We start from the raw sequence: 23,808 nt of genomic DNA on the forward strand, positions 1-23,808 counted from the left end.
TCAGTCAGTGGGCACTGCCAATGTTGCTGGTCCATTACCCCCTAAAAACAAACCCTGTGTTCCCCAGGGTTGCAAGTCCTTGACGCAAGGAATGGCATTGCTGACGCGTGCATCAGCAGTGACGCACTCCAGGTCCAAAGGCCACTTTATGTCACCTATAATTTTCAATTAAGACAAAGTGGCATTTTGTTTTGCAAAGCAGGCAGGGACTCACGCAAAACAGGAGAGTTCTGCTCAACAACTAGTGAGCCTTTGACCATTCATCAATCATCTTTTCAAAACAACGTCGGCGCTTGATGCTGCATTTATCTTCCGCAAACAGGTTTGCTTCCTTTTGTGAGCAGGCAGCACCAAGTTTTTCCACGCAGCTGTTGAAAGGGGGCAGCCCCAGTGGTGTAGCTAGAGGGGGTGCAAAGCAATAAGTTTCGCAGGGAGCCTCACTGCAGCGTGCATGTGGCCCCTCTCCTTCAAAATCATTCTGGGCAGTGAGAGCAAAACAGAGGTGAATGCAAGGAGGCGAATGCCTCTATTTTGCTCTCCTCACCCAGAATGACTCTGAAGGGGAGGGGTCACTTGCACACTGCAATGAGGCGCCCTGCAAAACTTAGTGCTTTGCACCCCCTCTAGCTACGCCACTGGGGCTGCCCCAGCACTTAGATGGTGCAGATGGGTTGAACTGCTGCAGCACACCCAAAGGCACCCCTGGACAGATACAGACACAGGAAGCTGCAGTATTCTGAGCCAGCACCTTGGTCCATCTAGCTCAGTAATATCTAGACCAGCAGTGTCAAACATAAAACCTATGGGCCGGATGTGACCCCTGAAAGCTCTTTATCTGGCCCCCATAATTATTGGGCTCTCCCAGCACTGCCCTTTCAGTAGCACTGCTTCTGCTGAGATTCTGGGAGAGGGAGAAGGAGGCTTTAGAACAGGGGTGTCAAACTCATTTCATACAGAGGGCCGAAAAGCATTCATGATGCCAGCTGAGGGCCAGAAGTGATGTCATTATGCAGGAGGTGATGTCATTAAACAGGTTATAACCAAAAATAAGCACTTTTTCTCACTTAGGAACTCATTAGCTACAAATGACAGAAAATATACACATCTTTATCAGATTTCAAGGTATGGGGCAGTCCAATTTTTATGTGCCCTTGTAGCAGTGACACCTCAGCAGCTGAGAGCATGAGGACTGGATAAAAAGCTTTCATGGGTCGCATCTGGCCCCTGGGCCTTATGTCTGACACCCCTGCCTTAGAAGGCGAGGAATACTATAGGGTAAGTAAAGGGCAGACCAAGAGGGGTGAGAGGAGGCGCTGCTGAGGCACTGAAGAGCCCAATTATCACACAGGCACCCTTTCAGCAGTGCCACTTCTTCCAAGGCACCACTCCACTGACCACCTTTCAGCTGCTGAGCTGAAGCAACACTGCTGACAAGGTGGCCATGGTCTCCCATTTCTTGAAAATATGATCAAGATTTGCACATTTTCTTTTCTGTCAATTGCAGCTGATGGTTCCTACTGAAGAGCAAAGCGCTTATTTCTGGCCATCTTCTGCTCGATGACATCACTTCCTGCTTAATGATGTCATCCCAGCCCTCAGCAGGTGCCATGAAAGTGATTTGGCCCACTATATGAAACGGGTTTGATGCCTCTGGTCTACACTGTCTGGCGATGGCCCTCCAGGGTCTCAGGTGGGAGTCTTTCCCAGATGTCCCTGGAGATTCCAGGGGCTATACCTGGGACAATCTGCAATGCAGGCACCGTACCACTGAGCTGTGGACTCCATTTCTAAATAAATTTGTTCCTGTTTCGAGATGAAGGTCACATTACTGAGCTTATGGGCTATGACTTGGACTCTCACCATTTATATACAAATGTCTGGCATTGTTTCAGACTGAGTGGCTCTTGGACGCTCAGGGTTTCTTCAGCACAAATGGCAAAATAAAGCATCGTGATTTGTGGCCCAAATACGCATTATGGTGGAGCTGCAGAAACAAAAGGCACAGGGTATCCAAGCCTCTTTCCCCACACCACAGATTCAGTGATATCCTCCAAGTTATTACCAGCCACAGAGGGAACCTTGCAGTCTGAAACATGAAAAATCCTGTATGCATTTTGATTTCAATAACTTCACAGCCCTATCCTACCCTCAAGATTCAGCAGCGCAGTAGCATAGCTAGAGAGGGTGCAAAGCACTAATTTTTGCAGGGAGCCTCACTGCACCATGACGACCCCTGTACTAAAGCCCTTGCCATGGGTGCCACCATGATTTCACTTTGGGCAAATCTAATCATTCCCTCTCCGTTTCAGTCTGTAATCCCTGAAAACTGTAAGTGATCCACTTTGCAGGGTTGTTGGGCAGTCAACATAACAAAGTTAGGAGTCATTTACAGTGAATGCCCTTTGGGGGAAAAGGTGGGATATAAATCGAATGAAATGAAGGAATATTCGCAAGCTGCCCCCAGCATGAAACATTCAGAAGAATCTTGTGAGCTAACCCACAGCATTATTGAACAGCCCCCCCCCCCTTTTGCTTTCTTTGACTGCTGCAGTAGAACTGGGGCTGTTCAAACTACTGTTGATAGTCACTATTCAAGCTGCAATTATCACTTCGCCTTATCTCCGGGTCAATCAGAGGGCAGAGCCTTTCAACTCTGAAAAGTTTCCTTTCTCATTAAAGTTTCATTAGTTGCTCTAGTAATTTTCCTGGGACATTCCAGCCAAAGTTAACCTTTTATTCTCCTTCCTTCTGCTGCAGCCTGGTTCTGCTTGGCAAATGCTTGCAAAGCAGGTCTGTTTTTTGAAACACCAGGATGGGACCCTCCTTCCCAGGCTACAATTCAGTGCACCCTTACTTAAGAATAACACCCATGGAAAGCAGTGGGTCTATTTCTGAGTAAAAAGGGTTGCAAATATCTCATCTCTCTGCTGTAAATTGAATTGCACAATCTCAGTTATGTGTTATGGGTTGTATGTTATATGTAGAGCTTCTGGCTTAACACACCAGACACCTTAAAGGTGGATTTGATTCATGGTTCTCCTGCAGTGGTTCCTAACCTTTTTCACTTGCATATCCCTTGGCAGCGCATTTCCATAAATTGTACCCTTCCTATTAACAAAATGTTTGTAATTAATAATACAAGCCTTCATCTCCTCCATATGAAAGCCCAGACTTCATTTATTCATCACATATTTTCTCTTTTCATCTGTTTGAAGAACAGAAGACTCTGCCTTTGCACTGTTTTGCACCAGAAGTGCGCGGAGAAATTCGGAGTGATTGATCACTTTCCATATTGTTTCAGCTTTTTTACTGTGCTGGTTTTCAATCACTGGTTCATAGATGAGTTGATGACCAAAAACTAGCTATTGGTGGGGCTTTCACAGCCAACTAGCTACTTCCCTTCCTGCCTTGCAAGGCATTCTGGAGCACAGCCTGCCTTTTTCTGCCATTATTCCATTCTTTTTCAAGTACCCCTAAAGGTCCTGTTGAGTGTCCCTGGGAGTACATGAATACCAGGTTGGGAACCACTGTTTTACTGGTATGTAGTTTACATAGTTTACTACTTACTCTGATAGTGTTTACAAAAAGGTGGTGAAGACCAGAATTTAATAAAGAATAAAAATGTATCTTATGATCTTTCACTATGTTTTTAATAAATTAGAGACTAGAGTTCTTAGGTGACAATTAGTGGTAGGTTATTTTTCAGGATCTGGCCTCAGGTAAAATCACAGTTGACACCCTCCTAAGTTTAACCTCTGACTTATCAGAGGGTCATAGAAAATTCCATGATTGTTGGCTCAAAACCTGCCCTCAACTTATCTGTGGGGTCGACTTACAGGCAAGTGTCTATGGTGCCACTAGTTCAAACACTTTCCTAAGAGAAAAGGCTAAAACTTTTGGAACTTTGGCTTAGAAAAGACAGGCAACTTAAACAGGGGGATGGCAACACATGAGAAAAGTTTATACGGGTGTTTCTCAAACTGTGGGTTGGGACCCATTAGGTGGGTCGCGAGCCAATTTCAGCTAGGTCCCCATTCATTTCAATGTGTATTTTATTTTAGACTTGATACAGCTATGATATGTGACTGCATTTCAGAAAATGTTTCAGTCCTGGACTTATAACACGCTACTATGTATATGCTTGTAACAATGATAGTCAATGGGGCTTACTCCTGGGTAAATGTGGGAGGTAAATATGATTGCACTCTGGAACGTTTGGGAAATTTTCTGTCACAGATCAGCAACTGCTTGAGAGGATTAGGAGGGTTCTTCTTTATTTTAAACATATTTTTAAACTTATACTTACTGTAAACTTTCAATCTAATTAATTCGATTTGACTTTGTCGTATGGGGCTGTTAAAAACTTTCCTGCTTGATGATGTCACTTCCAGCGATGATATCACTTCCAGGTTAATGACATCACTTCTGGTGGGTCCAACAGACTGTCATTCTAAAAAATTGTGGGCCCCAGTGCTAAAATGTTTGAGAACCCCTGGTTCATACAATTGAGAGTGCCATGGGACAAGTGGACATTGCTTCCCCTTTCTCATAATATAAGAATTTGAAACTGATTGGCAGTAAGCTTGGGGCAGGCAAGAGAAAGGGTTTATTCACCTAGCACCTAGAATTCATTTTGCAGTTTACTGCTGTAAGGTGTGATGATGGGCATGTCTTGGAAGCCAGTTTTTGAGAGACCTGGTAGCTTAACAGAGCTTTCATGTTTAGTGGTGGTACGCTTCCAACAACCTCATGCTGTAACAAAAACAACTGCAAACAGATAGCACTGCATGTAGTAAGCGACAAGAAGACAATGCAGAGGGCGGCAGTTCAATTCTAAACCTACCTACTTAGAAATACGTTCGCTCCAACAGAACTGACTGTCTACTAAGTATGCCTAGGGCTGTAGCCTTAGGAATGAGAACTCAGCTGATTCCTGAAAACAGAGAGAGAGAGAGAGAGAGAGAGAGAGAGAGAGAGAGAGAGAGAGAGAGAGAGAAATGAGCTTTTCTTTTTCTTGCAGCCTTCCAAAAGCTTCCTTTTCTCTTGTCACTCCAAGATTTGTAACCTAATTAACTTTACGCTAAATCTCCAACCGCCTGTGCAATAGCTAAAAAGCCAACTACGGGATGATCTTAACAAAGGCAGCAGAGCAGCAAATTGTTCGGCAATAAAAAAAAAAAGTAGGCTGGCTTTCAGATTTCAATTTAGTTTGGGAACTAAATGCAATTTCCCCTTTGACATGCTTGCTAATAGAGGAGCTAAATATAGATACACGGCCATCTTGCCTCACCCATCGCTGAAAAATAACTTGGTCAGAGAGCAAAATTGGATTGGAGAAAAGTACTGAAAATATGCTCCATCACTCCCTGCTCCCCAAGTGAACAGGCAATCCAAGAGAGTTTCTCCCAGGCAAACTGACCTTTGTCAAAGGTGCCTTTGTAAAAGTATATTTACGTTTAAATATTTATACAATGGTTCAGGGCTGTCAAAATGGCTTGTCGTTACCGGAGCAAGCCTATTATTGCCATGCTTCCTTTTCTCTCTCCCCTCATGTTCTCCGATTGCATCCTGTTGTTTCTTGTTTCTCAGCAAGCCACTGTTTTCCACGACACCTCGGCAACTGTGGTTTGTGCAACCACAGTTCGCATGTCACAGCAGACTGTGGTTTGCTTAGAAACAGAAAGTATGGGAGACAACAGAAGCAGGCAAATGAACAAGGATGGAGGAGAAGAGAAAGGCACATGGGAAGGGGGGGAAGGTAGGATACTGGACAAATTCCTGGAGAAAAAGTCCATCATGGGTTACAAGCCATGAAGTGTATGTGCAACCTCTGGATTGTAGAAGTAGGCTACCTTAGAAGGTCAGATGCAAGGAAAGGCACCAGGATGCAGGACTTTTGTTGTCTTGTGTGCAACCTGAGTCATCTCGTGGGCCACTGTGAGATACAGGAAGCTGGACTAGATGGGCCTTTGACCTGATCCAGCAGGGCCCTTCTTATTGGCATGCACCAAGACCCTGCCTCTCCCAGTCCACTCCCTGCCCTGATCCTCCCCTGCCACCAACTTACCTATAACAGTGGGCGATGGAAGAGGTGCTCAAGCCACTGTCACCTGCACACAGCCTTCAGTCATTTGCCCTGGTGGCTACGGCCTGTGGAATGGCTTGCCTGCCTTTGGTCTGGACCTAAGCACACCCTTACTCCCACCCTGCTGTTCCTGAGATTCTATGGGAAGCAGGAATGGCTATTGCATCTGTTTCAGTGCTCAGCTGTCCAACCATAACAGAAGGGCTGAAACAGACACAGGCTAGCTCTGCAGGCAGCCCCTGGGAAGCCTGAGCCAAAGAAAAGCAAAAATAGGATCCCTGCGGAGATTTCAGCTGAGCCATAGGATGGCCTGTCTGCCCTACACTGGGGCACTGCACTAAGAACTGTCCACTAATACATCACACAGTAGCGGCTGATAAGCGCTTTTGCTGCAGTACTGATAGTCAATATATAGCAAAATCTATGCGGAGTGGGGAAAGAGACATGATTGGCTTGCAAAGGTGGAGGGAAACTGCCCCACCCCAGGGGCACGTCTTGAAAGCTGTTTGAATGAATGTGTGTGAGAGAGAACACACATTGAAAGTGCTGCTCTTGGACATACAGTATTAAAGATATACATGTTGTTGCAAAAGTTGCAAAAAAAAAATCATTTAAAGACTGCTTGCTGATGAGCTCATTGAATATGGGAAGCATTTCATGATACAGAAGTTAAGCCAGTGGGGGGGAGGGGGTTTCAGTCCCTTGAAAAGGAGACCACAGAAAAACTATCTAAACTGTACTATCATTAGTTTAATGAAGTACCAATGTATGAGTATAAAGTGAAATAAAAAACGTGGTAGCCCCTCTTTTGCACCTTACACATACTATATCAATACAGTGACATCATCACTCTGACTCATCACATCTTATCACCTTCCTGATGGTGCTGAATGAAACCAGTTGAAAGTGACTACCTGGTACCCCAAGGTCATCCGCCCCCAAGTCCGACTCAAGAGGTAGAAGTCAGAAAACCATCACATGTGATCAGAATTCCACTGATGTTCCAGGAAAGGGTGGAGCAGCTAGCAAAGGCTGATGCAACCTCTGGCCCTGCTTACCTCCCAGGGACTCCCAGTTGGACAGCTCCCCTGGTACTTGGAAACCTTGGGTCCCTGACCTGCTGGACAGCTCCCCAGCCTCACCAGCAAGAGTGAGCTACATAGCAGTTGTAGCACAAAAGAGACATGATCCCACCCCTTTAAGTTAAGCAATTGTGCCTTTGGTATGCATTGCTAGAACACAGGCCCATTTAACTGTTTATCATCCCAGAGCTGAACAGTAAGCTATGCACCATGGGATATCTGGGGTGGGGGGGAAGGAACCCTCTGAACACCTTCTTCTAAAAAATACAGTATCATTAAGAATGAAGATCACACATCACAATAATCCAACTCAGTCACCATATCTGTTGATAGATATTCTGCATCAGTAGGTACACTCAGAAGTACACGTTTTCCTAGAAAATAAGTCACAAGAGATACAGAGCAAGGGGCAATACCTGCCTGCTCTCCATAAATGGCACCCCTGCTCTTCTCCCTGGCAATTCAAACCAAATAAATCCTTAATTTGCAAAATACCTTGACAGGGGTGAGATCTCATCGTGGAGGTGGAAGAGTCTAGAAATCAGAACTGAATTTCTCAGTGTTTTTCACCTCCTGAGTATTTGGCAGGGGGATTCAAATGCTGCCCCTTTTGAAAGTGCATCATGCCTCTGGTAAACTGAATCCACTCAATACATACACAGATTGCAATTTGGAATGCCACCCTGAACCTTAAACATGCAAACAGGCAGAGGTTTCATCACCCTGGTATACACACATTTCCTACATTTGCCTCTGTCAAATGGGTGTTTGGAAGGTCTATAAAAAGGTCTATAAAAAAGGTCCCCTGGGGGCTGGGGATAAGAATAGGACCTCAGTTTGGCTGTACTTGTAGTAAGAGGTGACTAAACACTAAACAGCCACCAGATAGATGGGACTCATTAGCCTGGGAAGGCAGCTCATCTGAGAGAAGGAAAACTCTGATCCCAAACCTCCACTACCTTGTAGCTAAATCCAGTTATGGAAAAGGCTTCAGGAGTCAACCTCGAGGCAAAATCCGGAGCCGGAGTCCTTGAGGCAGTTCATGGCTGAACACAGTCATGTTCTGGCAACTCCTGCGACGCCGCTGGAACCAACCGTATTGGCTTCTGCCTTTCCATTGGACCATTTAAGCGATGTGGAGAGGGGGGATTTGCTGCATGGGAAACAGTATATCCTTCATATCTACTTTATCCAGGCTTTGCGCACTGGAGAGGACACTCTGTTCCAGAACACTATTCAGAGCGCAATACCATAGTCTTCTGAGACTGAAGGATGCCAACATAAAAAGGTGCCCAATGTGTTTGAGCAGACATGATCTTAGGCTGGGGTGGGGGGGGGGGAGAGAGAGAGAGAATGTGGGTACACACCATGGAGAATATTACGAGAATTATTATTGTTATTATTATTATTAACATTATTTATATACCGCTTTTCAATGAAAAGTTCACAAAGCGGTTTACAGAGAAAAACAACCAACCAATGGCTCCCTGTCCCAAAAGGGCTCACAATCTAAAAAGATACAAAAAAGAACACCAGCACACAGCCACTAGAAAAGACACTGCTGGGGTGAGGAGGGCCAGTTACTATCCCCTTGCTAAAAAGAGAACACCCACTTGAAAAAGTGCCTCTTACCCAATTAGCAGGGAATACCGGCTCCATCAGACTACCTTCAATTCTGAAATCTGTCTCCACCCTGACTTATGTACCAGAGAGCATATCAGCATCAAGCTATGTGTCCAGCAGGCATGATCCTGCTTCCCCCGTGAACACACTGAGTGATCTGAAAAGGGCTGCATATTCAGTATCTCCCTTGAGTACCAAGATACCACAGTGAAAAACTGTGTGCCTGTTTGAGATAGAAATGTCAATACCAGCTCCACCCTGCACCCATTTAAGGGAGGGGGGAAAGATGCAAAACACATGGCAATAAGATACCTGAAGCAAGGCCTCTGGATTCAGTCCAGGCAAGGAGGAGGTGGTAGCAAGCAACCCTGCCTGGCAAAGTCAAGGCTGTTACTCTGACAGCCCTCTGCACATAAGGGAGAGACACGGTCCATTAAGTGCGCTCAGCCCTTGGCCCTAGGCATCCATCAGATTGGCAGGGAGGGCAATCGAAGCTGGAAGAATTCATACTTCACTGCCGGTCCTGCTAGAGCTTTGACATTTTAATTGGGGGGGGGGGGCAATTGCAGCATTTGACTTGCAGGTGAGGGGAGGCAGCCAAGGGGCAACATTTGAGATATGTCAAATGGGCAGGAGGTCTGGTCTAGAGGGTAGAGCCTCCGTCTGCCTGAAGATAACATCCACAAGGTCGCCAGTTCGAGGCCACCGGCACCGTGCGACCTTGGAGCAGCTGACAAGCTGAAGCTGAGCTGTTCCATCTGCTCTGAGCGTGGGAGGACGGAGGCCAGAATGTGAAGCCAGATCGGAATGAAACACCTTGAATGTAGTCGTTCTTGAAAGAAAGAACCTTCTTTGAAATTGTAAAAATCCCTATTTAATAGGGATTTAATAAAGCCTGCCTATGTAAACCGCCTTGAATAAAGTCTTGAATAAAGACCAAGAAAGGCGGTATATAAATACCTGTTGTTATTGTTATTGTTATGTCAGAGAGGTGTGGGCTGCCTTCCTGCAAACAATTTCTGGAGCAGGAACCAGTCTTGGGTATGCACCCAACTCCTTGCTTTGTTTCCCTTCCCTTGTAGGTTTCAACCAGGGTCTGTGCTATGCTGCACCAGTGCTGATCATGACACAAAGCCTGTCATTCTGCAGAGCCCAGTTCACAGCATCACATCACATTGCTGCAGTTCAGAGCTGCAGACATGCTTCCCTTATTACCAAAACTGGGGGTGGTAAACAATTGCTGGGTATGGAGTAAGGCAAGGGCAGAAGTTTAGGAGTCAGGATTGGACAAGTGGGAAGACCGGAGCTGTCTCTTCATCCCAAAACAACCACTACCACCTAAACTAACAGAAATTCCAGTGTGGCAGAACAAACTCCTCAAGATTCTCCAAGACAAGGAAAGAATCAGTAGTTGCATGGAGAGGAGCCACAGGTCAGTGTTACCACCAAAGAACCTGCTTTGATGCAGGAGGTTGCAAGTCAGATCCTTGGCACCTCTGTTTAAGAGGGCCGGAAATATCCTCTGCCCAAGACCTGGAGAGATGTTGTCCATCAGGGCTAGACAACGGTCTGGCTCAGTACCAGGCAGCTTCAAATGTTCATGTGCTCGAGTCACGTCTCCAACTCTGCTCCGTCTATCCCTTAAATGCAACACAAATAAACTTCCCTTCCACTGTCACCTGTTTACACAGCTAAAGTACCTTGCGATCCAGTGTTTTATTTTACCTAACAGGTGGATTTGTTTGCCTTTGGCCACACTCATTGAGACAACGCAGTGGCACACTGAGGAGCACAAGGAAGCCGCATGCACAAGCAGTTCAAGTGCTTTATTGCAGGGGGAGGAGGCTTCCATCCAAAGCAGACACAACACAGCTCAATCCTCACACCTCCTCGTCTCCATGAGACTTCTACAAGCCTCTTCCTGCAACAATAACCTGTCATTCCTCTGGCATTAAATTGATAGGAAGAGAACGGTGCAGCTTAGAGGGGTGCAAAGCATGAAGTTTTGCAGGGAGCCTCACCGTGGCATGCAAGCAGCACCTCCCCCTCCCCTTTGGAGCCATTCTGGGTGGGTGGGGGGAGCAAAATGGTTTTGTAGCACAGAGGCAGTGGACCCAAGACAGCATCCAGCAGTGTTCCAGATTGCACCGCCCCAGATGTCAGAGTTTACACTCTGTGTGTTCAGGGAATGTACTTTCTATACAAGATGGTATAGGTGTCAACCATGTCCATTCTTAGATAAAACAAAAGGTCCTCTGAGGGTTCTTTGGAGATCAGAACAAGCCTAAACGCCCACCAGCGGAGTCAGGCACTGATCTTATCTCCCAAAGCCCACCTGTTGCAACAGCCTGCAAACATTCATCTTATCAGGAAAGCAAAACCATCGAAGACTCTTCAACTATCCAGATGAACGGATGCTAGCAAATTCCCCCAGCTGGCAGAATACCTGTGCTAGAAAGGGAACAGAGAGGTCATACCACAATGTTCCATTTCTGAAAGGTCAGAACCAGACTCCAGTCACACCAGTTTGTGCTCCTTCAAGCTTCACAATGTTCCAGATGAATGCTTCACCAGGCACAATTCAGCCTCTGCTCCCCCTTCCATTGCTAAATTTTCACGTACACACAAATGGGACCAAATCCAGTTTGAATAAGAACATAAGAACACCCCCACTGGATCAGGCCATAGGCCCATTTAGTCCAGCTTCCTGTATCTCACAGCAGCCCAACAAATGCCCCAGGGAGCACACCAGATAACAAGAGACCTGCAAAGCTTCCTGGGAATTGTAGTTAAGAACATAAGAACAGCCCCACTGGATCAGGCCATAGGCCCATCTAGTCCAGCTTCCTGTATCTCACAGCGGCCCACCCTTGCTTTATTTACTCATTTAACAGAGAAAAATGTACAAGAAGGTCATCTAGCCTCCTTTTTGCTCCCTCCCCCCCCACCCAGAATGGCTCCAAAGGGGAGAGGAGGGGCCCCTTGCATGCTACGGTGAGGCTACCTGCAAGACTTAGTGCTTTGCACCCCCTCTAGCTACACAACTGTGTGACGCAAAACATCCCATTGCTGTTTGAACTATCATAACAGATGACTTCTGAACATAATTCAGGGAGCTGTTGTAGGCAAACTGGGAGACGAATGAAAAGCTCGTGAAGACCCTCAACCACCTCCAGGACAGAGATGTTGTGGTCCGGGGCAAAGGCATGGAATCCTGTTCCTGGACTCATCCCACAGCATGGGTCCATGTGGTTCTATGCCAACTATTTATTCAACACCACCACCACCCCCTGCACTATGGAGGCTTATCCTAGGATTGGGCTCTTAGATTTCTCCCCTACCTGGGACACATCATGTGACCAATATTTGTTATTGGTTCTCAGTATTGGTTTCATCCACCACGACTTCTTTTTCTGCTACTGACGTAATAGAGCCAATATTCGGTATTATCTCAGACCAAGTCCTATAGGACTGTGATGTGTTTTATATTAGTATATTTTAATTCATTATTATACATTTTACTGTTCCCCTGGTGAAATGGGGCTTCCCACAAAGCACATTAGGCACATTAGAAGTAATAGTAAAAGCTTCTAAAATTAATTGTACAATAAATTTGCTTTGGAGATTGAAGATATATTTTTAGGTAGGTCTTCTCAGCCTTTTGGCTGGATGCAAGTGAAGTAGAACTAACTAATTGCATGAATTTTAATTAAATATGGAATCTGCCTAAATTTGTATCACAATGAAACACAGATCTCAGGGAACAAATCATTTCCATGGGTCTTCGAAAAAACACCCATGCCAAGTGTTGCAGTTGGCACCAGCTGAGAAGAGGCATTCCCACCCAAAGTGCAAGAAGAGGAATGCCTCATCTAACATGGAGTCTGCCACCTGCATTGTTATAAGGACCAGTGTTACAAACAATCAAGACTATTAGGAAATTGACAGCCCAATCCTACCCACACTTTCCTGGGAGTAAGCCTCATTGACTCTACTGGGATTTACTTCTGAGTAAACATGCATAGGATTGGGCTGTTAATTAGTCAAATTTCTGGAGGAAAAGTCCATCACAGGTTACAAGCCATGATGGGTATGTGCAACCTCCTGATTTTAGAAGTGGGTTACCTCAGAATGCCAGAAGCAGGGGAGGGCACCAGGATGCAGGTCTCTTGTAGTCTTGTGTGCTCCCTGAGGCATCTAGTGGGCCACTGTGAGATCCAGGAAGCTAGACAAGATGGGCCTTTGGGCTGATCCAACCGGGCTCTTCCTATGCAATTAGTCTGTGGAACTCCTTGCCACCTGATGGGCCACTGTGAGATACAGAAAGCTGGACCTCCTTGTGATCTCCTTGTGAGCACCAGGTCCTCCTCCTAAGCTTCTCAGGGTCATCTGGCTGGCCACAACTGTAGGAAGAATGCTGGACTCGATCAATTTTCCAGCTGATTCAGCAAGACAATTGTTATGTTTTGTATGTAAAGAATATACAAAAGGAGCTATACTTGCAGGTGGTATACTTGCAAGTGGTAGGTGGTCTGCTTTGCATGCAAAAGGTCCTAGGTTCAAATTCAAGTTAAGGGTGGAAAAACAAATTTGAGAACTGCTGCCTGTCAGTACACATGTCCAGCCAGATGGATCAAGGGTCTGGTTTGTTAAAAGCACTGCTGGCCCATTCACACAGCCACATGGTTGCATCAGCGCCGGATTTCGAGGGGCAGTGGTATAGCTAGAGGGGGTGCAAAGCACTAAGTTTTGCAGGGAGCCTCATCGCAGTGTGCAAGGGGCCCCTCCCCTTCGGAGCCATTCTAGGCAGCAGGGGCAAAATGGATCTGGATCATACAGCCCCTAGTTATAAGGCCACTTCTATTAATATATATCATACAGCTATCAGGTCCTGTCATCCTTCATTGTAGATGGAAAAAGCAACGTTCTCTCTCACTTTTTCTAGGGAAGAAGAGCAGAAAATATTTCCCCCCAGCTGCGACCATTTCTCCTCTGCTGCCCAGACATCATCATCTGTCAATGCAATTGGCCTAAACAACAGTCTGGAAAGGTTCTGAGAAGCGCGGGTTGCAAGATGAGAAACTGTGGTTAGCATCAGATGCCTACGGAGCACAGAAAGTCTGATGTCAAAGTGAGGCCAATGCAACAGCAGAAGATTAAAGAGATTGCTCAGAGACAGCTGGATCCCCACAAGTGCCTTTCTGAAGCAGCACAGCTTGTTACAGGACTTCGGGTGGCCGAAGTGCTTTTGGTCAAAGGCCAAGCTCCACCTTATTAAACAGAGCACTGCACAAATCCATTTGCCGAGTCTTGAGTCAAGCGGGTGGTCCAGGTCAGTCTCAATTAAGGAAGCATTCAAGCGTAGTCATTCCATTAGCGAGTTTCAGTTCTTTCCATTCCAAATTTCTCTTCTAACAGGTTTTTGCTGCAAATGTGGTTTTCAACCTTTGCCTTGCACCTGCTTCAGCCTGCAAGGCATACCTCATTGTCTATACCTGCAGCTCCTACTGCCTACTCCCTCTGGACGGAAGAGCCTCGAACTTGGGACGGGATCAACGCCTGTCAGGGGTTGGAAGACTCTGTCGATCAATGGAAGGGCTGGTTCTAGTCGTTGATACTTTGCCATCAACAGTGGCATAGGTAGAGGGAGTGCAAAGCACTAATTTTGGCAGGGAGCCTCACCACAGTGTGCAAGGGGCCCCTCCCCTCCCCTTCGGAGCCATTCTGGGTGGGGAGAGCAAAATGGATGCAAATGTCTCAATTTTGCTCCCCCCCCACCTGGAACAGCTCCAGTGGGGAGAGTGAGGAAACACTTGCATGCCATGCTGAGGCTCCCTGCCAAACTTAGTGCTTTGCACCCCCTCTAGCTATGCCACTGGCCATCAGCAAGCCCCTGAAAGCATCCAGAAGTCAGCAGTACAGCATGACTGACTAGGGTTCACAGCACCCTTAGAGAAACTCATGTGCTAGACTGACTTCGCACAGGGAATGGTTAAGTCAGACACCTAACATGCAAGATGACAAGCCATTTGAGCTTATGCGAGCTGTTAGCAGTGACTTCCTTAAGCCCTCAAGCAACCATTAATTTTTTTTAATTTTTTTTAAAGATATGCTCAGTTAACCTTTGAACAAAATCTTTTACTGCATAATACTTTCTCTGGAACTGCCTACTCGCCACCTCTCAGTGCTTGATGAGACAATGTCAGAGACTACCCCCTCCGCTGCATCTTTTGTTATTATTTAGACACATCATTTAAAATCTGTTTCAGAAACCCAGACTCAGAACTCTGCAGACACTTTCCCATCACGACCATCATCTTGTTCATTCATTTGCTCAACACTGGCCAATAACCCATCAACACCCAACTGTCTATTTCTTCTTGATTCTACATAGCAGACACTTACATCAGCACTACCCATCACTCACACCACTCCACTTCGCTTTTCTTTCAAGTTTTTCCCCCCCAACACCATTCTCTATGCTCGAAGACATGTACATTATTTGAAGAGATAAGTGCATGTTTCGTGCAAACACTCTAATTATTGCTTATCTGCATAAATGATCCATTATCAATCCTGTTTAGAATAAGAAGGGTGCATTTGATAACTGAAGAACATCTTGTCCTAGCAGCTGGAAAGAAGAGGCTGCTTCTGAGTGTGTGTGTGTGTGGGGGGGGGGATTACATTAATTATGTGTGGTATGAAATAGCACTTTCTTTTGTCCTCTCCTGAATCTGTTGTCAAAGAGAGTGAAAACTTGAGCTGAAATATTCCCTCAATTATGAAGCTCACTGGATAAACCCTGGACAAGACACTGTCTCTCAGCTTAGTCTACATGTCTGTCTATATCAAGATTGCCTGTTCTAACTGGCAATCACCAAAGCTCCCCTCCCACGTTGCAAGCAGAGGTGTCTCTCAGCAACTGCAGCTTGCGGTCCTTTCAACTGGAGAGTCCAGAGACGAAACTTGGGACCTTCTGTGCACAAAACATTTGGTCTACAATGGAGATAGGCTCATTCGACTGTCTTTCACCGCCAATGACAAATGACAAGGGGACTTTCTCAAACTGCTCCAGAAAATCCCTGTCTTGAATGGGAAAAGTTGGGAATTGATTAGGTGGAAAGCCTTGTCCTCTCCCACTGAACTGCAGCTCTTCTCCAGCACAGGATTTTATTTACAAGAATAAAATGGGTTTTACTCCCTATGCTCTTCCAAGAACACAGGAACGTGTAAGAGCAAGATAAAACTGGGATAAACAACCCACCCATTTCGAGTGTTAGGGCAGGGAGAACTCTCTGTATCAATCCTCTCCCTACTGTCATCTCCCTTAGTTTTCTTCTCTCCCCCCACTCTTTGTTTTCTGGTGGGCCAGTTCTATATCTCAACCCCATGGGCACCGATTTGCACTTGATCCCACCTTATTTATTTCTCATTTGCATCCTCTCTGTGAGCCCATTGATCTCCCCCCCTCCCCACTCAGCCCCATGAATATTTGACAAGTATTTCAAACTCGGTTACCACCTGCATGCATTATTTAATGAAAAATCCTTGCTTGTTAATGTGCCAAGGGTGAGCAGTTCATGCATAAGAGGATGACCTTTTTGGTGACCCCCACTGAACATGCTAACCTCGACTGTTAACAGACCTGATGCACTCAAGACAGGAAGATGCAAGGCAAAAGGCTTACAGGAGGAATGTGCCCTCACTATGTCTTAAGGTCAGGTCCAGGTTACACTCTGAAACTGGTTCAACTGTCAAGGAACAATGGCTCCCACTTGTCCAGCACACCAGGGCTGAAAATCAGGATAAAATCATCCAAGCACTGCACAGAGGCCTCAGTTTGTGCTACCCTTGAACCAACTCGATACATTTTCACACATTCTTGCAGATTTTAATGCATCACAAAATCAAGCCGGGGAGGTGAATCAGGGTCAAACGCGTGACATAGGAAAAATATATAGATAAGAAAACCAACACATTTGTATGAACACCATCCAAAAATTGACACTATTTGGAACTTGGCACCTTCTTGTCAGCGGATAATCACATGAACACAAAATAGCAGGGTCTTAATTGTAGTTCAAAGGAGCTGGAAAAGATGCCGGCAATGGTCCTCAAGGCTTCCTGTTCAAAAAAAACTCAATGGCCAATTCATCATTACTGCTTCTGCACAAAGCTCACCAACTTAGAGTACCTGCACAGTTTTTGGGGAAAGTAAGGGCTGATCTACATGACAAACATCTATTCTCCCCCCCCCCCCCAATTTACTTCCATGGTGTATCTCCAAAGAATATTGGAGTAGCCATGTGGCAGCCCAATTCTAAGCTTCCTGACACCTGGAGGAACAGCAGTACCAAAACAGTGACCGCTGTATCCTGTGGGTGCTGGGAAACTGCCAGAGGTCTCCTTAAGAGAAGCGGACAAATGTCCCCTTCCTCTTAGTAAAGGTGCAGGCCCTGCAATGGGGCTTTTCAAGGCTGTGCTGGCTGTTTTGGTGTTTTCAGTCTTACACAGAGGTTAGGATCCAGCAGAGGAAGACTCCGCCAGTCCCATCTCCCATCTCCCACCCCACTGCCCCCCCACCCCAGAATGCTTTCCCCCTACCCTGAAAGCCTGCACCACCGTCTGGCAGCCTCACTCACCACTGGGCAGTGTTCTTCCAGCGCTGGGCACAGTGCCAGCTGGTGTTGGCCTGCCCTGGCGTTCCCTCCTCCCACAGTGCCATAAAAGTGCTTTACAGCATGCTTACAACACATAGCGCCAATGCTGGAGTTCAGAGCTGGGCCTAACGGCCCACAGGATTGGGACTGATAGACTTGGGGAGCCCTGCAGAGGAGTCTGCGGAGCTCTCCGCACCCCTCCCACCAGAGGCTGGCACTCACTTCTGTATGTAAAAACCCCCCTCCTGTCCCCAGCAGTGGCACGATTCTGAGAATCGCATCTCTGCCATCCCCCCCACCCACTCCTTAAGGAGTCAGGGACAACTGCTTCTCTGGCTAGTGTGTTGTGATCCACCAGTTTGGGAACCACTGTCAGAGTGTAACGTTGTGAAGAAACTTTCTGTGGGAAAAATGAAGGGCCACTGTCACTCAGAAGAAAAGTGCTGCTGCCTGCATTACGTTTTGCATGCACACACCCTAATTCCACCCTCAAAAGTCATTGAAATCTTCCCTTGTGGTTTGATCCTCCCTTTCACCCTTGAAACCAGCCCAAATTTCAGCCACACCTTCTCCTTGGAAGCCCTTCAGCCCAGCCCCAGTCAAGACGCCTCTCGCACACAGATCCCCGGATCAGGGCTGTCGCCGTCTCATCTGCAACACAGAAATGGTGACATTTTGCCATATGGGTCTTGTGAGGATTGCGTAGTCACCAGTTGTCTGCAACACTGAAGACGGAAAAATTTCCAGTGCTGCTTACATCATTTGCTAGGGGTGTCTACTGCAGGAAGAGAGAAAGTGCAACAGCTCCCAGAAGAGATGATGAGGTGGCAAAAGTCTAACCAAGGAGTGTGGGAAAGCAGGCCCCACTGCCAAGAGGATGGAAAAGAAAAGGAGATGAAACAGCTATTTTTAAGGCAAGTTTGTTGCAATCACAATTGCAAAAGACTAATCAGGCTGGAGGGAGGTGCGGAGGGATTCACCAGCTGGTGCGGAAAAAATGATGTTGAAATATATTTACATGCTTAAATCACGTCTGGGACTGATGGCGGGGCGTCTGAATTGAGCTCAAGGGGCCAAAAGAGAAACATTGCTCTTAACGGCTTTGGACACTGTGCAGGAGGGCCGATGGGGTCCGGGAGTTATTTATTGACTGTAAAAATCTGTAGTCTGCCAATGAGCCTATATATATTCTCAAGGTGGCTACCCACAAATGTTCAAGGATCAAATATAACAATGCACTCAACACGACAGAACACATTTAAAAGCATAACAAATTAAAACAGCAGATTACATCAGTAACAGCCTCATAGGATGACAACAACAGCCACCTGTCAGGCTAAAGACCTCTTCAAGCAGCAGCAAAGCTTCCACTACCATCTGATAGATCTCCAGTGGTCAGAAACCCCTAAACATCTCCCTCCATCGAGACCAACTGGATGGCACTCAGACAACTGAATAAGGGCCTAGTCCTATCCAACTTTCCAGCACTGATGCAGCCATGCCAACAGGGTGTGCGCTGTATCCTGTGGGGGGTGGGGGAAGAGTCACAGAGGACCCTCAAGTTGACGGTACATTTGTTCCCATACCTTGGAGCTGCACTGCAGTTGCATCTGCACTGGAAAGTTGGATAGGATTGGGTCCTAAGAATTCTAGTATCTGCTCTAATATATGGAAATGAGAGCTGACTTATACTTATTGGTTTTCTGCTGTGTCATCATAACACCTCATTAGCTCTTGGAACAATCAGTCTCTGTGGTCAGTTCTGAGTAACAAAAAGAAATCCACTTTTTGTTACATAAAGCAGTTGTGTTTTCATTTTTTCATTTTTTGGGGGGGCTATAACTTTGATAGAATACAGATATTTCAACATGGTTTCTTTCATTGCATTCCGCATTAAAGTCTGCATCAAACAATATATAAAATGACAGTATTATTCAAAAATACCAAGATTACCATTTTGGCCACTCACTAGTGGTGCCTCTCCATCATGCACGTCACCTGGGGCAGCCCACACCCCCCAGAGGAACCAATACTCTGCCCAAGGAGATTTGGACTGCACCCTCCCTGCTGACTTGTCAGAAGCATTTAGAGTCCTTTGTTCCAGGAGGCCTTTGGTAACTGTCAGCTCAGACTGACTTCCACTTTCCTTGTTGTATTTTTGCTAGGTGGATCTGACTCATTTGGGTGTGTTTAAAAAATTTATTAATGTATGTTTTCATGGGTTTAATTGTATACCAGCTGATGAACAGCATGCACCATCTAATCCAGCTTCCTGTATCTCACAGTGGCCCATCAAATGCTTCAGGGAGCACACAAGACAACGAAACTATCTGGTGTGCTCCCTGGGGCATTTGGTGGGCCGCTGTGAGATACAGGAAGCTGGACTAGATGGGCCTATGGCCTGATCCAGTGGGGCTGTTCTTATGTTCTTATGAGACACAACCTGCATCCTGGTGCCCTCCCCTGCATCTGGCAATCTGAAGTAGCCTACCTCTACCATGACTTGCAAGCCGTGATGTACTTTTCCTCCAGAAATTTGTCCAGTCCAATGCCAATAAAGGCATCTAGGCGCCATCACCACTTCCTGTGGCAAGGAGTTCTACAGGCCAATTACTCCAAAACTAACTGGAAACTCCAAAACTATCTAGAAACTAATTTTAAAACATTCTCAGGCTGCTGAATTCCACAATGAGATAAAAGATTCAGGAGAAGAATCATAAATTTCATAAGAACAGCCCCACTGGATCAGGCCATAGGCCCATCTAGTCCAGCTTCCTGTATCTCACAGCGGCAAGACAGTCCTAAGCGCTGGCAAGCTTGTGCTGCATACCACTGAAATCTTATAGCACACAATCACCTCCTGGGGCAGGAGAGCTTTCGCATGTCACCCTCTTGGAATCAGGAGAGCCAATAACATCACCATGAACAAATCTTGTCTGGCTGAGAGAGGGTTTAGATGACCTAATATTAACTTTCTTTGCAGCATCTCCTCCCAGAGAAGCCCCAAAGCCCTTTGCAAAACAAAAGCCAAGAAGCTAAAAAAACTTGACATTTGAAAATGTCCAGCCGAAAACTTCTCTACATAAGGGTGGTTGCGCATATTATTCTGGCAAATGTGTTTTCTGAATATGTCTGGCCTGCCCACGAACCAAATTCGAGGGGGCAGATTTGTATCCACAGATGGGAGAGGGTTAATTAACCCTCTCCGAACTTGTGAGTTCTGTTTCCCATTGTCCCTACCCAAGTTGTTTTCTCCAAGTCTACTTTTGAGATTTGGAAAGAGAAAAACAGTTTTAAAAGAGTGGAGGGACATTTTCACAATCATCAACTAGGGAAACATATGAAGTTACCATATACAGAGTATTGACCATAGGTGTAGGGCCACAGCGCAATGGTTGAGTACATGCTGGAAATGGAAAAGCTGCAGAAGAGATTAATCAAAATGATTACTGGGCTGGGCACTTTCCCTACGAGGAAGGTTACAGTGTTTGGGGATCTTCAGACTCTAGAAAAAAGGCACCTGAGGGGGGGCATGATAGAGACATACAAATTGATGTAGGGCAGGAGTGTCCAAAGTTTTTGGCAGGAGGGCCACATCGTCTCTGACACTGTGTCAGGGGCCGGGGAAAAAAAGAATTTATTTACATTTAAAATTTGAATAAATTTACATACGTTTACATAAATGAATATATTAAAGATGAACTTATATGAATGAATGAAGGTCTTGCAATAGCTCAAGGCCTATAAAAGGCCTTGCACTAAGCAAGGCTGGCCTTTCTTTTGCTGCTGCTACTGCATCACAGACATGCAACAACATGCAGTGGAAGGAGCTCTCATCCCACAGCTCACACGAGAGGTCAAACAGTCACCTTCACGCTGAGGTCAGTTGCGTCAGGCCAGAGTGGGCTCCAACAAATCTCAGGAGGGCCAGAGACTCATTGGAGACTGGGGGCTCCCTGAGGGCCGCATTGAGAGGCCTTGAGGGCCACAAGTGGCCCCAGGGCCAGGGTTTGGGCACCCCTGATGTAGGGGATGGATAGAGTGCTTATGCCACCACTGCCGAAACAGTGCAGACCTAATCACCTACCAGCCTTAAGAGCAATGGTGGAAGCAGTAGGTGTGCCAGCATAGACATCAACTGGGCTGAGGTTCCTGCCAATAACCCAGGCAGCCGCATCCAGCCCCAAGATACATAAAGGTGGGGGAGTGGGGCAGGTTTCACATAGACCAATCTCTCCTACAGGAGACCGATTTGAGCATGTGTGCATGTCTATTTAGAGACCTTGTTGTACCTGCTTGTCTGTCCTTTGCCAGACTCTGCCCCAGTTCACCTCCTAACCCGATCCTGCCAAGAACATCCAAACCATCACTCTTTGCATCCCACCTGCTGGGTCTGAGTTCATCCTTCTCCACTCTGTGCTGTGCATTTTGCTGACCCCCTCACTTCTCCCCACTTCAGTCATAGGCAGAAGACTGCCCCTCTAGGCTTGTAGAAAGAGAAGGCTTAAATTCTGACATTTAAAGTTGCTGCCAGTGTTATTAATAGTCTGCTGGGTTGAAAATAACTGTGAGCCTTCAAATAACTCAAGACCTCACAAGTCATAAACACCACTGCTTTTTATAGTGGCATTAAATATTTGACCTCCATAGTTATTAAAGCAAATAAGGAGAGATCTTTTCATAACGGTTTGGTCATTTCATCCAAAATAATTCAGGGTGGAAAAATGCACAAAACCCAGTCTGATTAAGTGGAATCAATAGGACCCTAAGCACTGAACCAGTGTGGGTCTCGCTGGACTAAGACAGCTCACCTGATCATACAAGGCAAATGAAGAATGGCCTGCAGATGACCAAGAAAACCTGACAAAAGCTGGTCATCACTTTTTAAGACTGCAAATGATTCAGCAAGGGTATGTGTGGGCAGATTGGCTAGCAAACCTTTATGGAAGCAAATAAATTCAAAAAAGGGAACTCTTATGACCACATTTTCAATGCCAGCATAAACACAATCATGTTTGGGACAAATTCCCACATACTCATGGCAGGGAAAGAAAAATCACACCATGGCCATTATTCTTCCTTGACCAGTGCTGTTCTAACAATGATAGCTTCTTCATAGTCAAGAGTCTGTGGGTCAGGGCAGTTGATATAATTTTAGTTGTATCCTGGTAGATTTTTCAGATAAATAACTTTTAGAGACAAGATAAATCTTTGTCAAAGACATGTTTCACAGGGACTATAATTCCACAGCTTAGAAGCAAAATGGAGGGGGGAGATGACCCCATTTTGGACAGACTTTTGGGGGGGGGAGAAAAGGGTGACAAGAAACATATACAAATCCAATAGGGACAGGGTCAGGTTTATTAATCTATGGCAGGGGTGTCCAAAGTTTTTGGCAGGAGGGCCACATCAGCTCTCTGACACTGTGTCGGGGGCCAGGGGAAAAAAAAGAATTAATTTACATTTCAAATTTGAATAAATTTACATAAATGAATATATTAAAGATGAACTTATATGAATGGATGTTTTAGTTGGCAACCTTCCGTCTCGAAAGACTATGGTATCGCGCTCTGAAAGGTGGTTCTGGAACAGCGTCTAGTGTGGCTGAAAAGGCCGATTCGGGAGTGACAATCTCTTCCACACTGGGAGCAAGTGCAGTCTGTCCCTGGCCTGTCTCCCTGGCTATGGGCCTTCCTTCTTTGCCTCTTTGCCTCAGACTGTTGGCCAAGTGTCTCTTCAAACTGGGAAAGGCCATGTTGCACAGCCTGCCTCCAAGCGGGCCGCTCAGTGGCCAGGGTTTCCCACTTGTTGAGGTCCACTCCTAAGGCCTTCAGATCCCTCTTGCAGATGTCCTTGTATCACAGCTGTGGTCTACCTGTAGGGCGCTTTCCTTGCACGAGTTCTCCATAGAGGAGATCCTTTGGGATCCGCCCATCATCCATTCTCACGACATGACCGAGCCAAGGTCTTGCAATAGCTCAAGGCCTATAAAAGGCCTTGCACAAAGCAAGGCTGGCCTTTCCTTTGCTGCTGCTACTGCATCACAGACCTGAAACAGCAAGAAGTGGAGGGAGCCCTCATCCCACAGCTCATGTGAGAGGTCCAAACAGTCATCCTCACGCTGCAAGCAGTTGCGTCGGGCCAGTGCGGGCTCCAACAAATCTCTGGAGGGCCAGAGGCTCATTGGAGACTGGGGGCTTCCTGAGGGCCGCACTGAGATGCCTCGAGGGCCACATGTGGCCCCAGGGCTGGGGTTTGGGCACCCCTGATCTATGGGAAAGGACAGAGCAGCTCATGCTGGTGATAATGGTAAGCTGTGCAAAAAATAAGGGATGGATTCCAAAAAATAAGAAAGTTT

The 23,808-nt window shown here is 46.2% G+C and overlaps 1 protein-coding gene across 3 annotated transcripts in view; it reads right to left on the reverse strand.

Moving 5' to 3' along the window:
- Positions 1-23,808, reverse strand: part of GAB2 (GRB2 associated binding protein 2) — a 154,623-nt gene that overhangs the window by 81,064 nt on the left and 49,751 nt on the right. Inside the window, exon 2 of one of the 3 annotated variants that reach the window (XM_066620564.1) lies at positions 18,017-18,101. The exons of 1 other annotated variant lie outside the window; for it this stretch is intronic. The gene's annotated coding sequence lies outside the window, so the exon portion shown is untranslated. Of the gene's footprint in view, positions 1-4,843; positions 4,869-18,016; positions 18,102-23,808 lie in introns of those variants that run through there. One more of the 3 variants, XM_066620565.1, reaches the window with a different exon arrangement.

Source organism: Tiliqua scincoides, chromosome 3 (genome assembly GCF_035046505.1).
Source record: "Tiliqua scincoides isolate rTilSci1 chromosome 3, rTilSci1.hap2, whole genome shotgun sequence".
Lineage (NCBI taxonomy): Eukaryota > Metazoa > Chordata > Lepidosauria > Squamata > Scincidae > Tiliqua > Tiliqua scincoides.